Below are 12,017 nucleotides of genomic sequence, written 5' to 3' on the forward strand. Positions count from 1 at the left end.
TCAGCTGATGGCAACTACACAAATGGTAAATGATGAACGGGAAATACACCACATTTGAGAGCAAGCCTCGATCTGGATGTTATCAAAGACCTTTTAGGGGCTTCTGCCTTGTGAAACTAAGTTTGGGTTGTCCCAAGCATGTGGTTCAAAAATAATGCCTCTCTTCTAGAAGAGCAAAATTCTGAGCAAAGCAGAAAAATTTAGCAACTGAGAGAGCCTAACCCTTTCACAACCAGTGCTGAACATCAGTATATTAGCTTTGTTCAAGCTCCTGTGTGAAATTTCCTAGCTTCAGGCTGCAGCCCATCAAGTCAAAAACACTTCTTGACAGAAAAGAAAGCTACATTTTGCCAATATAAATCAACTATGATTTGAAAACTTGTTTCTGCTAAAAATTCAAAGAGATTGTAGAAGCAGGATAACCTGTCTAAGAACCCTACAGTTGGAAATATGCCTGTTCCCAGTAGAGTTGAGGAATCTAATTTGTAAATCATAACAGCAAGATATCTGCACATTTAGAAATCTACAATATTTTCTACACTGCCTTCAAATATATCATAGTCATCTGCTGAGAGATTCTGGTTAATCTTTCCCACTTTCCAGACAGAGTTGGAAAGAGTAATAGGTGTGATTCTGATTTCTGTGTGCGGATACTCTGGTGAGGTGCAGGCAATGGACTGGTTTGCTGCTTGCCATACACTTATCTGGCAGTACAGAAACTTACTCCAGCTTGGTAAGGAACACTAATATTACACAATTCATGTTATTTCAGGATAAATATAGAATTGTAACCAACCTCTCTTTCAAAGAAAAGATGATGTTACCTCTTTCTGGCCTGAGCAGAGAGCCAAGAGCCTGGGGTCTTGTGATTTATTTCAAATGCAGGACAAACTGCCAGAAGCCAGCATATCTTGGATATAAATTAGTTCATTACAAAAAGTGTTCAAAGTCACCTTTCAAGAGAAAAGATAACAAGGGCAGGTTTCTCACCACACAAGTAAAGGTTGTCCCTTTTGAACAACACTTAGAATTCTCTTTCTGTTTTCACCCTTGCCTGTTTATAATTGTCTTTTGTAGACTTTTCTCTTGGTTATTTCTGTCATTCTGCATCCCACAGATTTGAAAATCATCATATGGCAAAACCCGTTTGTGCTGTTGTCTATTTTAGATAGAAACTGTTTTCAGTTTTTTGAATACCTACAGAAGCATAATCTTTTCTTACCTTTATCCCTCACACAAACCTTTTGTTAAACCTAGAAGCATTTAATGACATTTAGCCAACTATAACAACATGCTGCTTCTGAACCCTTTGCAACAGCTACAAAATTTCTCATTGCTGTGAACAGCAGCCATATACATACAGCCCTGTGCCCCAACATCTATTTCAGCAAAAGGCAGATAAAGAAAAATTATCCTGGTATTTGGAGATAAAGAAACAGTAGCATAATAGTTCTCATATGTTTTAGTGCTTCAGCTTCACAGAGGTGAAGTGACAGAAAAGGAATTGACTCAGGAGTCACTACAGGCTACACAGCAGGATAAGCTGGGTGCTGGAAGAGGGAGAGATCACAGCAGTGCTGCCTTTAGAAATCCTGTCAGTAGGTGAATGTTGTGAAATATACAACAAACAATAGTATGGATTCATGCTTAGCAAGACCTTGAAATGTGGTCTTACTTGTCTTTCATACTGCATTTCTGGAATACTGTTTTTGTCTTAATAATACACACACACACACATACACACACACACACTCCTTCCTAATTAGCCATATCCACTCTTCCTTTTAGTTTTGAACTACTGTGGGCAGACATCTATCTAGATGTCTGTGAGTATGTCTGCAGTGCATGTGAAGGTCTTGAAGCCTTAATCCTAAAGTGAACTCTACACAGCAAACAAACAAGCTTTTTTTTGGGTTTCAACTGAGACACAATATTTACAAAAGTATTTACAAAACTATTTTGAAATTTAAAATAAAACTCATGAGGGGTTTCAAAGCAATGTTTATAATTGATTTGGATAAGCTCAGCTTTTAGGATTACTTCCTGCTACTTTTTAAAATAACTGGATTATCTGAAGGATGAAGAAATCTTTGACCTATATATTCTAGTTACTGTCTCTTTCTTCCATTTACTTGGTTTTAAAGCATATTAAGACAAGCTAACCCATATAAAAGTCTTACGGGACATTAGATCCAATTTTAGTCATGCAAAAAGTACCTGTGTACCACAGGAAGACAGATGGACAGACTCTTATTTTAGCACACATTGCATGGCAAAAGGAAACCGGTGGAAAGCAGGGTCTGAATTTCTCTCTACCCCAGAAAATTACAATCACAGAATTAACCCAGAAAATTGTGATGAAATAAGATTTAAAAAAAACCTCCCAAAACAAACAACAACAAAACACCCACAAAAGAAATAAACAAACAAATAAAACCTCCCAAAAAATCACCTTCATGCTGCTTGTATTGATACTTCTCATATCAGTGTTGTTTAAATGTTCATCAAAGCTACAAAAGCTACATATTATCAAGAAGAAAGGACAGACAGTAATGTAGCAACTTAATTTATCAGTGAATTCCAATTCCTGCATGGAGGATGTGACAGGCAGATGAGAGAGTAGCATTTAAGGAAATTGTTCTTTACTAAGAAGGAAATGAGATAGATATTGTGTAAGGAAATACTGTAGAAGCACTGGTCCAAGGGTGTGAAGCAACAATCCCTTTCCAAGCAAGAACCACAGCTATTTCACATTACACCTCCCAAAAGTCCAAGGAAATCTTAGTGTCTTGGCTGCACATCAAAACTTCTTGCTCATGCATGGGACTGGCACACAGCGGCACGCAGTGAGGCTGCCGTGAGGCCCAGGGCAGAGAGGCTGTGGAAGTGCTGCTCTGGCTCTCCACAGGGCCTGCTAAGCCATCTAAAAGTATGGATGAAGTGAATCTCCTGCATCTGCACACACAGTAGATATTTGACTTCATTCTCCTGTACGTTGGCTCCACCACCTTTATGTTCAGTCTTTCTTTGAGTAATGTGTTGATTTAGATAGCACACACAGCACGCCTGTACTCCCTTTCATCCAGGAGAAATGTGCACAATGTTCAATGCTAAATGACCCAGATGGAAGAATATCTGACTGACCCAGAGAGTGGCAAGTTTTATTACTAACTTATTTTTTTCCACTTGCCTCTCTGACAAACTTCACTGAGAAGTCAATATCACTATGACCCCTGGAAACAATATGTAAAACAAAAACATGGCATAGTCCTTTGGTGGTTTTGATTTCTTGTTCTCTAAATAAATTAAATTCCCCCTTTCCCACTCTTAAGACAAACAGATTTATTTGAGAGATAAAAAAGACAACAGTAATATTTCAATTTAGTAATAAAGTCACAATATTGTTTTCTTAACCATATTTAAACGGTTTTCCTACCAAACGTAGGCATTTCCAAACTGGGACAGGGGAGGGCACTAAAGAGTTATACATGGATCTGAAAGCTGAAGCGGTGCTTTGTCCAACATATAAATTGGCTCACAATGATTTCAGGCTCAGCAGGTACATTTCTTGAATGAAAAATAAGCTTTGATACAGCCTATTTTAGCTGCTTCAACCACTTCCTTAATCGTTGAGAAAAGCTGCTGAAGCCGAGCTTTCCTTTTGTACTTTATCATCTTTCAGCCACATAAGGAAAAATATATCCCTCTCAATAGTTTTCTAAGAATATGTTGGACTCTGAGAAAAGTAGACATGGTTTGAACAAGACTAGTGTGTTTAGATGTGAGTTTTATTTGTCTCTAGTCAATCAAATTAACTTATAGGTTAAAAAAATATGGTTATAAGCTCTTTGTTCTACCTGGGCTAATACCACTAAAGAACTGACACAGTTCTTGGACAGCGTCAGTTTGGACAATGGACTGCAACCATTACTGCACTGTCAAGAAATCTCCTGCAAAACTATTTACAAACTTACTGCACTTGTTAGCTCCTTATGGGAAGCAATGAGTCATCTTCATGTGCATGTGTTTTGTCGACAGAAATGAACAACACACAACTATTTACATAATTAATTACCATCAGGCTCACAGTAACGTATGAAGCTGAGACAATTCTTCCCATTTTCTGCCTGTCAGAGTCCACTATCACAACTAAGAACATGAACTGAGGTCTTTTTTTATACAAGCACATCTGAATGAAGACTCTTTTAATTCTAGCAACTTCTTTTTAATTAGTGAATAATTCTATAACCAGTGGTAACATTTGTAATGGTGCAAGGCTATAATCAGATCTCACGCACTGGTGGACGAATTTATCACTGCAGAGATCAGGAAGGCTTTATGAACAGCATTCAATAGTTCAACAAAGTACACGTTCTGTATTTTTCTAGAGATCTTCTTTTCTATCTTTCATACTATGCAACATGTAATAGAGCAGGAGTAAACCTGGGTGTGTTGGCCAGTCACGGGAGAGTTATGAGGCAACGGTATGCAGTGCACACAAGGAAAAGAAATTCTAACAGAGATGGAGAGATATGAATGCCACTCTGCACGTCACTGATACAGTTCTGGCCCACAGTTCTGGTCAACCCTGATCAAAAAGGTAAGATTAAAAAAATGGAACAGAGATATCAGAGGGAGACTGTTAAGCAGCCCTGAAGCTCTTGAGTTGATGGATGTCTCGTATGCAATGAATACATATGTAACACATCCTAGGGCTTCATTCTGATAAACATCCAACTCAGCATCATAGTTTTTATTTAACAACTCCAACAGATGCTCTAGGGTAAAAGGGGTTCCTCTAGCCATCTGGATGACATCCTCCTTATTGACATTTTAGAAGGAGTATCACATGCAGCAGAAACAGAACCAGGGAACAAAGTGAGGCATGGAGGAGAATGCCTGGGGAGTCCTAGAAGACCTCAGCCCCTGCAGAGGTGCGGTGAACAGCAAAAGTCCTCCAAGAGCTCACCACCCCATGGCCGAGCTCTGCTCTGGTTTCCAGAGAAGGACAAGCTTGCTGCCTGCCTTCATGGTACAGAGAGACAAGTCCCGTAATGGCTCACAAAACTTGTTTTTCTTTCCATGATCACAGTTTCCCATGACAACCGTGTTTCTCCATAGGGACACTATGCCTGCCTGCCAAGAGATGGATTTTTGTGAGAAACAGAATTTTCACAGAAGCTGAACCTGTCCCCAGCAGACAGAAATGGTTCAGGTACTTATGGTGTCCAAAGTATATACAATGTGAATCCATTTTTCCACCTTTGAAAGAAGCAACAATGAAAACCACATTGCAAACAGAAAAATTAAGCTTCTTTTGAATTTCAAAACAGAGGAAAGAAGGAATCACTTTCTCTTGAGAAAATACCAGGAGCTTGCAAAAACAAGGACGAGCTGTGCAAATGTACCCATCTTGACTTTGTGGGTGTAATAGAAAACTGGAATCACAAATGCACACCATGTGTTACAATATTTTTTTTTGAAAGAGATCTGGCTGCTGTGCTACCATATTGACACAGACTCTCCAAATCAATTGTAAGGACATTGCCACGAAAAACAGGATAAAGGGAAGTGCTTGGTCTTCCCAGGAGCCGCAGCGGGCTCTGCGCTGGGGGTTACTGGAGGTTATTTCCTCCGCACACTATGCTGCCCTCGCCCAGTCTTTCCGATTACACACCCTGCTTTTGTGTGTCCCGGCTTGCCGGGGGAGAGAGCTCTGTGTGTTTGCGGTTTTGTTCCCTTCATTACCATGCAGACAATATTAGGCTGTTCTCAAGGAAGGTCTGGGATCCCTGCTTTTTTCCCAGGCTTTCTTCTTGTCCATGAAAAGAGGAAAAACAACGAAGAGCCTGTTTGGCTCCGTCTCGCCAAGCCATGGGCTGATGCTGATGTAACAAGAAGCCCGGTGGTGAGTGGCTGCAGCCAAACTGGTCATGCTCTGTCCAGGCATGGCGTGGCCATCGCCTGGCAGCCGCCTCACACCTCAGCCCCCGCCGCCGCACAAAGGCTCCGAGGGGGGAGCATTCAGCGGCGACCAAAGTGCCAGCCAAGCATGAAGTGGAAGGGGATCTCCCCCTCGGCACAGGGATGGCTCCCAGCCCTCACCCGAACGCCTGCCCGGAGCTCGCACGCTTCCTGGCTCACGCTGGGGAGCCTGCCTGGGGCTGCGGATATGATGATGGCGATCATTATTAGCTGGTAGAACGGGATTTTGTGAAGCAGGGGCTGGCTGGGGGGGGTACGCGCAGAAGGAAGAAAACCGAGTTTGTTTTCGTTTCGCAGATCTCAACTGATGTCAATCAGCATAGCCTCATTGCCTCCAGCGGCAGATACATTCACATACAGGTCAGCACAAAAGCCGGTCCATGATGTCAGATAACCGAAGGCAGTTTATCTCTGCAACTGTTGCACAGTTCCTTGTTGGGCAATTAGTAAGCTAAATGTCTACTAGCATACGTTTAAACAGAAGCATTAAGGCAGTAGGTTTGAAACCAGTTTGCTTTTTTTTTTTTGGTCACTTTTGAAATTTCGTTTTGCATAAATTTATTATTCTCAGTGGGGGAAAAAAAATCCTTAGTCAATCCTTTGGTAATTGCTTGTCAGCTTCCCGGTTTTAATTTTCAAAATGAGTTACATGATTATAACTAGAGATAGGTTGCCACAGAAAGACAATGAATAATTCTCAGGCTTATTGTGTGATCTTGCCAGACACACAACACGGAATGCAAATCCCCAAATATTTGGAGTTTCTTCACAGTAGAAAGCAGTAAATACAGGATTTGTCCTTGCTAACAAACTTGTTAAGTAGCTACTTTTACAGTCTTCATTCTGCCTTCACTCTGCCTTTTAAAGACTGACTCCTGGGGTGACACATTCAAACATTTTGTCTCTCACAATACTTCTAGCCTCTTTACAGATCCATGGGGAATGAAAAGCACTGGAAGTTTGCAGCTTGTTTTCAGAGGGGCAAGACACTGAAAGCACGTAGCCAAATTCTTCTGAGAAAGTATTAGACCTAAGGTAAAGAGGAGGAGGATGAGTGGGAGGAATTAAGCATTCCATGTTATCTGAAACATCTCTCACCTTAAAATTTGATCAACTTCCAAAGTACCAGTCGATTTACTTTTCAGATGCAACTTCCCAACACATTGTGGTATTATTTAAACTTGCATAATAGGTGTCAGACAGCAAGCAGTTTTACTTGCCTTCCAGAGCCTTGAGTTTGAAGTGTGCTGTGTTTAAATTCAGCCTACTTATAGGTTGTAAATAAATTAATTTTTCATTATAAAGAAAATAAGTGCCCAGGTAGCTAACCTGCACGCCTTTATACTCATTAAAACATTAAGTACAAATAAACAGTAAAGCCCTGATTATCACCCAGCAACACAAATGTTCCTCAAAAAAATCTATCCTCTCATGTTTGTCATCAGACTTTTTAAGTGCTTCACAATACATTTGCAATTTTCTTTCTGCTACAGTCCACTTCTCAAGAGTATGCAGGTGCTGCCTGTTTCTGCAGCTCAATGACATACAGTGCATGCACAAAAAGTGTAATGAACATTTTCATTTGGGAGAAGTCTTATGGGCAGTTCAGTCTCTCACTGGCATTTGGAGATTGACACATAAAAATGGTGGTGCCAAAACTGAGATTTACAGCAAACCCATCCACCCACCAGGACATTCTAAGTCTGTCTCTTTACCTTGCTGTATCTCATACATGCACACACAAAAATATTTATGACAGCAGGAAATGTATGCAGTAGAGGGACTACAATTACACTAGTAAAATCAGAAATTAAAAGTGCTTGGAAAGCGGAAAGGATTTCTGTATTAAAAAGTAAAATTAACAATAACTGGTGAATTCCCTGAGCCTGCCACTGGATGTTTTTACAGCAAACGGAGCTGGGGAGAGGAGCATTTGGGATTGATTTGTTATTTAAAGAAAAAAACCTAAACAAGTCACAACCTAGAAAATTTCAAAGTCTTCCCCCAAGCAGTTCTCTTTGCTGATTAATTTGTCTTTATCATTAGGCTGTTTTCTTTTCCTATAATAACAAACTATGTTGTATGACCTCTCCCTTTTTCTTGATGGTACTTTTCATCTCAGTGCTCTACTCTCTAGCAAAGACTACAATTCGCACAAGGTTATTATTATTGCAGTTCTGTGCTGTCAGGATTCTTGTTTTGACTTGGCAATTCACAGTTCAACCTGATTTTACCTTACTGCCAGTAATTCCATGCCAAAGTCACCTTTGAACCATGAAATCTTAAAAAAACCTAACAACAGTGATTTCTTAAAGGCTAGTCCTGTTCCACGGGTTATCCAAAGCAATGGCTTCTGGATGTAGATGCCCCATCCCTAGAAGTGTTCAAGGCCTGGTTGGATGGGGCTTTGAGCAACCTTATCTAGTGGAACATGTCCCTGCCCACTGTAAAGGGGTGGAACTAATGATCTTCAAGGTTCCTTCCAACACAAACCATTCTGTGATTCTATGAACTCTTGTATTTCTCCAACCGCTTCCTGTTTTTTACTGGGTCCTCTAAGCAAAGTCAAGAATTGCTTGAGCTATAATTTTTAACATATAAACATTTAAGCAAAATACAGAAAATGTGTCTAGAAAGAGGAAGGCAAGGCCTGTGGACAAAGCACGTGGCTTTGGTTTTATCTACTTTGTTATCAGGCTTACAGTTGCATTGCAATAGTATTTCCTGGGCAAAAACTACCCAGTGTTGATACTGATAGTGACTGAAAAGCAGCAGAACAAACAGAAGGTAGTGAACATATTCAAACAAACCACAAAAGATAACTAGGGCACTATGCCACTTCAGAATCATGGGTTGCTTTGGTAAAATTCATAAATTATGTTAAGAAAAAAACAGAGAAAAAATAAGTAAAAGTGACATAAGCCTCCAGAGGAAAAAAGAAGCCATCTATCTGTACTTATATGAATATGTGTTTGGTTGGTTCTGACAACAGTGAGCTCTATTGTAGGGAATAAACTTTCCAATTCCAGAGGGGAAGCCTTCACACTTCAGAAAGGCAAAAAGCAGAAGAGGCTTTTCATTCTGCTGTGAGATGCTAGGTTTTGTACTTGTTATGTGTGTGGGGACCCAAGCTTTCATGCTCATGGGGAAGTAAAATAGTTCTTTATGGAGTATTTTATAAAGGACTATCAATCATTCCAGTATGAGTCTGAAGCAGAAGGGAGGCAAAGGAGAGGTCATGCACAAAAATGGTTGTGTTTCATGCCATGCAACGAAAGATCTGACTGTGGGAAAGCAGATTCACATTCATGCAGACCCTGAACTTGGCCTTACAGAGCAGATAAGTGCTGCTTGTGCCTGCAGTATCGTCTCGCTGAGGTCTACCACCTCTAAAATAAATCCTGTAATGAAAGCAGATCACCTCATAATGCAGTCCTGGAAGGGGCTGATTCATCCAATATCTCTTGCTTACAAATGTACCACAGGGTTACCATAGTTCAGGCAGCCTCATTAAAAGTGGTGCAAAACACGGAGAGCCTGAATGGAGATGAAATAAAAGCCTTATAGATGGCTGTTACACATAATCCATTTGTTACTATGCTTTGGGCAAACAAAGGAGCACATTGTTTATAGAGCTGCTTTCTGCCAGCAGCAGAACAAATTCTTATATGATTCTAGTGAATATTTTACAACATTCAACAAAACGAAGAGTGTGCCTCCTTCATAATGCTAGTAATTCATAACTGGGAGAGGGATGAAGGCAGAATAGAGAGTGTGAGAGTAAAATAGTGAGATCAGGTAATTTGTAACAGCTGTACAAAGAAACCAATTTTATTACTGATTCTGAGCACCCGAAGACCTGTGCTGGAAAAGAGATGGAATTTTTCATTCTTTTATATGCATTGAATATAGTATGTATAAAGTTTAGAATCTATTCCTTAAACACTAAATTCAATGATTTATCATTTTGCATGCCAATAGGTGAAAAAGTCCCACTAAGTTCAGAAAGGCAAAAATAAAAGGATATTCTTGAAATAAAAACCGGAATTGAAGGCACTGAATGAAGCAATGTATTTAACAAATATAGGACCTGTCTAGTTACACAATAAGAGTTTAAAATATAATTGCTATTTCTGGTTCTATATTTGGCATGTATGTTGAAGGCTTTTTTTCACCTAACAAGTTATTGAAAAACATATTTTGCAGTCTACATATTATTTACTTTCTCATATCCTGGGTTAAATTATGTAGATGATGTAGATGCAGACTTCATCCTGACCTCACTGGAGTTGCACCAGACTCTAAACATGCCAACATAGGTGTCAGCCTAACCAGTCAGCACTGGTTAATTCATATTTTTTACCACACCTAGCTTCCTTTTTCAAACTATGTCTTCAAGAGTACACTCTCATTGTTCATATATGTGAATAAACAAAAATTCCCAAAGTTGGATTTCTAAAAGGAGGCTAAACACTCCTTAGGCTGGCATAAGATGAGAGGTGGGACTTATATCTAAACAAAGGAAATGTGTGATTATTCTTCAAGCTGAACATGCAATACACTGCACACAGCTAAACCCCTCGCAATTTAAGCACAGGACACTGGTCTGTCACTCCACCTACACACACAGTGTTAGAAAACGTATCACTTGAAAAAAATTCTAACAAAAGGGGTATCAGAGACAGAGCCCAAAAACCCCCAAACCTATTGTGAGGTTTTATTTAGCAGCAGTGTGATAACAGTTGTGCAACTGCAGCTGAAGCAAGAGATTTTCACCTCCCCTGGTCATGATATGACTTACCCCAGCTTAGAGGAGATGGGGCAGGTCTCTCTCAAATGGCCTTAGCTCTCCTTTGGGAGGGAAAGCAAAGCAGAGAGACCCTGAATGCAGCTGGGGGCCTCAAAAGGGAATCGATGTACATGCAAGGAAATGGCACACCATGAGGCCCTGACTGTTAATACTATCTTTGTCCCGTGAAGAGAAGTGGCAGCAAAACATGGCCTGGTGAAAAGACGTGAAGACAACACTAGGGCAGATATGCAAATTTCTGTGGGAAAACATCCCATCGGAGGCATTGAGAAGAACTGACATGTTTTCACATAAATCATTAGGCAAGACAGGACCCTATTTTTCATCCAAAAGGACTCCAGAAGCTGAGGGCCACCCCTCTTCCATGCACAAACAACTGCTTCTGCCTCTATCCAGTGGCTCACACAGCAATTGCCTTTCTGTATAAGTATATGAAAGTAGCAAATACGATAAGGGTTGTAAGGAGTTTATTGTTTGTGTATGCACAGTAAATACTGACAACTGGGATACAGGAAGAAACACATTCAGATTTCCCAATTGCTGATTTTCTGGATTCTAAGTTTCCAAAGTCATTCAAGGCACTATGACACTGTTTGTGTCAGTGCAGCAAATATATTCAATACAAACTCCACCGGGATGGATTTCTGCTGCAGCTGTAAGGTCTTATGGACTAAGTTAGCAAGTAAATGCAGTGGGTGAGTGAGTGGGAATTTTTTGACTGTTTCAATGGATCAAACCTTAATTGTGGGCATATTCTGAATGCCGGACTCTACTGAAAGCTTGAACTGGTACTATGCAAGAAAACTAACAGGCAATAGCTGACATTTAGCAAATAAATAAAAGAGGAAATATGACTGGGTGACAGAGAAGGTTGCCAAGCTGTGGATGTCCCATCTCTGCAAGTGTTCAAGGCCAGGTTGGATGGGGTTTTGAGCCACCTGGTCTAGTAGAAGGTGTTCATGACCATGGCAGGGGGATTGGAAATAGATGATCTTTAAGCTTCCAGCTAAACCATTCCATGATTCTATGACAGGGAAAAACCTGGGGCCTTAGAGAGGTGACTTTAAAATCCAGAGCAGAGGGACGGGCTTAGGTGAGGGGTGGAGGCCGCCCAGGGAGCTACTGAGGGCACGGAGCTCATGTTCCTGCCATGAGCAGTGGCACCTGCTGAGCAGCGCTGCAGCTCCAACACGCGATGGAGAACTGCTGAACAAATGCCTTC

The sequence above is a fragment of the Corvus cornix genome, chromosome 3 (assembly GCF_000738735.6).
Source record: "Corvus cornix cornix isolate S_Up_H32 chromosome 3, ASM73873v5, whole genome shotgun sequence".
Lineage (NCBI taxonomy): Eukaryota > Metazoa > Chordata > Aves > Passeriformes > Corvidae > Corvus > Corvus cornix.